Source organism: Pteropus medius, unplaced genomic scaffold, assembly GCF_902729225.1.
Source record: "Pteropus medius unplaced genomic scaffold, Ma_sr-lr_union100, whole genome shotgun sequence".
Taxonomy (NCBI): Eukaryota; Metazoa; Chordata; class Mammalia; order Chiroptera; family Pteropodidae; genus Pteropus; species Pteropus medius.
In genome coordinates, this window is record NW_024354498.1 from 3,092,194 (window position 1) to 3,095,413 (window position 3,220).

At 33.8% G+C, this 3,220-nt stretch overlaps 1 pseudogene; it reads left to right on the plus strand.

The window, feature by feature from the left end:
* The first annotated feature begins 2,100 nt into the window (after nucleotides 1–2,100).
* Nucleotides 2,101–2,216, plus strand: LOC120594330 (uncharacterized; annotated as a pseudogene).
* The last annotated feature ends 1,004 nt before the right edge of the window (nucleotides 2,217–3,220 follow it).

Consider the following 3,220-nt stretch of genomic DNA (forward strand, 5'->3'; position numbering starts at 1 on the left):
TGTTTTTCATTTGTTCAATAAAAACATGTGCTCCTTCAAGAACTTAGGTTAATAAATTATTTTCAAGAGTGAATTTTGAAATAATTGCTCTTTAAATTTGTTGCTCATTTTTACATTGAGTTAAAAAGTTCTTTTTATAAAATATATTATGTATGTCTGCTGTTGCTGTTTTTCCAAACATATTGTTTTTCCATTGAAGTTATGGACATTTTTACTATTTCATACACCTGAGCCCAGTTTTAGTTAAGAAATCTAACCCACCCCACCTGCTACATGTAGTTTCCTAGATTTTTCTAACAGGATGTTTATTATTTTATTTTTAACATTTAAGTTTTTAATCCATCTTAAACTTTTTCATGTATGTATGGTCCAATTTTATTTTCTTCTAGATGCACAGGCCAGTTAAGCTTACCCCATGTATTAAATAGGCTATCTTTTTCCCACACTTCTCCCTTCCCTTCTTACAGTGCTCCATTCTCTCCCACATTTCTCCATTTTCTCCCATCATTCTCCAGTTTCTCCCACAATTCTTTGTCTCTTCCAAAATTCCTTATGTCTCCCACAGTTTTTCATCATGCTCCCAATTTCCCACAATTTCTTGCCTCTCCCACAATTCTGTATCTCTCCTGTAATTCCCTCTCACAATTCTCTGTTTTAAAATTTCTCTCTCACGCAATTCCGTGTTTCTCTTGCAATTCTCTATTCTCTCCCACAATTACTTGTCATTACTAAATTCTTATATATGTTTGAATCTTTTCCTGGACTCTATATTTTTCCACTAAACTATTTGTTTATTCTTATTCAATTACCATATTAATTAGACCTTATAATATTTGCTCTCATCTGGCAAAACATTGCCTTTTCTATCCTGATTTTTTTAAATGCCTTGGCTCTTCTTAGACATTTAGTCTTCCACCCAAGAAATAAAGAATATTTTATTCAATTTTTTAAAAATATACAAAAATTCACCTATTGACATTCTAACTAGAATTAATTGAATTAATATCTTAATTTGGAGAGAATCAAGTTTTTTATATTGTCTCCTCCAGGATTAAAAATGTCTTTCCATTTGGTCAGATCTCATTTTATGACCTTCAATTTGAATTCATAAGCCTTTTTTATGGAAGTTCTGAATCTTTTATTAGCTTTCTCTTATGAATCTTATGTGGTTTTTTCCAATAATATGAATGGAATAGTTTGATTCAATTTCCTTTTCTGGGTATTTCTTGCTAGAAAAGAGAAAAGCAATTGATTTTTTAAATTTTTAAATTCTTATTTTCATGAGTGAATCAAAGAGGTAAATTATGTAGAGAGCTGAGGAAATAGCACTCTAGATAGAAGGAATACTAAGAGCACAGACTCTGAGAAAGGGACATGCTTAATTAGTCAATAAATAATAAAAAGATCACCATGGCTGGTAGCAATAGACAATGGAAACAGTGGTATAAGATACAGTCAGGGAAGTAGCTCTGGGCAAGATTACATAGGATGCATTGGGTTATCTATCATTGCATAACAAATTACCTCAAAATTAGCAACTTAAAGCAACAATATACATTTATTATCTCATAGTCTCTATGGGTCAAGGATTTATCAGTCATTTTGCTGGAAGTTTCTGGCTCCTGGTCTTTCTTGAGGTTGCAGTCAAGATGTTAGCCAGAGCTTTAGTCATCTGAAGGCTTGACTGGGGTTGAAGGATCCATTTCTAAGATGGTTTTACACAAAAGAACACTCCTGCGACACACAATAGAATACACAGATGTCGAATTATAATGTACACCTGAAAATTATATAATTGTGTTAACCAGTGTTACCTCAATAAACTCAATTTTTTTAAAAAAGAACACTCCTGCAGACATTTTTTATTTCAATCAATTCGATTCCTGAAATACTGTGTATTATCTACTCTATTGCAAACATAATAAAAGTAAAACACTGAAGTATGTACATATTCGCTTTTCTCTGACTATATTTCCTTGGCTCCTGTACTAATTTTGAAAGATGTGTTTTGAGGACGTGATTCCATAGTGTAGAGGTTAACACATCTGCTTTACACACAGAAGGTCCTGGGTTTGTGCCCCAGTGGAGCCACAACCCATGGTCTATGGCCATGCCACCCTGAATAAGCCCGATGTCTCATGTCAGAAGCTAAGCAGGGTTGGGGCTGGTTAGTACTTAGATGGGAGACCACCCAGGAAGACCAGGTGCTGTAGGCATAAATAATAATAATAAATTTAAAAATAATAATTAAAAAAAAGATGTGTTTTGAATATGACATCTAAATGTCAGATCCTGGCTACCAATATCATTACCATGTACATTTCTAAAGTCGATAAGTGTTCTCTTTTGGAAATGCAGTAGCATGTATGAAATCAAGAGGACAGTAAGAAAAGAACCATGAGTATTTTAAAGCAGGAATATGGGGAGGCCTCCAGATTTTGACTAAATCTTTGATGAAATACTGTGTATTACCTACTCTATTGCAAACATAATAAAAGACAGTATCTCTCATCTATCTATTTATAAAACGGAGGCCTCATGTAAATAAAACATGAGCAGACTTGGCTAGAAAGAATTACTCCATCCTCCAAGTTCTTAGTTTCTCCTTTCGGAATTAGGTTATAAGTCTATTCTCAGGCTATGCCCCTATAATTTGCATGAGTTGTTCCATATTTTTCTTTTAGTTTTATTAACTTTATTCTTATTATAAGAAGCAGAGTTGCTCTCAATAGTCAGCTTTCTGTGGACCTTCTCTTGGTCAAATCTGCTGGACCTTTAGAGTAATAAAGAGTTCCAGGCCCAAGAGATAAAGGCAAAAGCAGGAACTACATGAATAGTGAATCAGTCAAAAATCAGAGAAGGCAATATCTCTTATGAAAATTAATAAAATTCAAGAAATATCAAGGATCCATTCAGCAGAACAGATACCAAGAAAAAAATTATCAGTGCAATGAGAAGGATATCTAAAACTTTCCCATTGACTATAGTTCTGTTTTTAAGAAGAGTAGTTCATTAGGATCTAGCAAAGCCTGGATGTTATTATGTCTCATTATTATCCTATTTCTTCTCTCTATACTTCCATCCTCATCAGCAAGACGGTTTCTAGGTATACCAGGAAGACGGTTTATCAGCAAGACGGTTTCTAGGTATACCTTAGAGAGAAGATTCTGTGGTGAGTACCTTGGAGAGAACACTCTGTGGCTCAAGTCACTAGAAATGT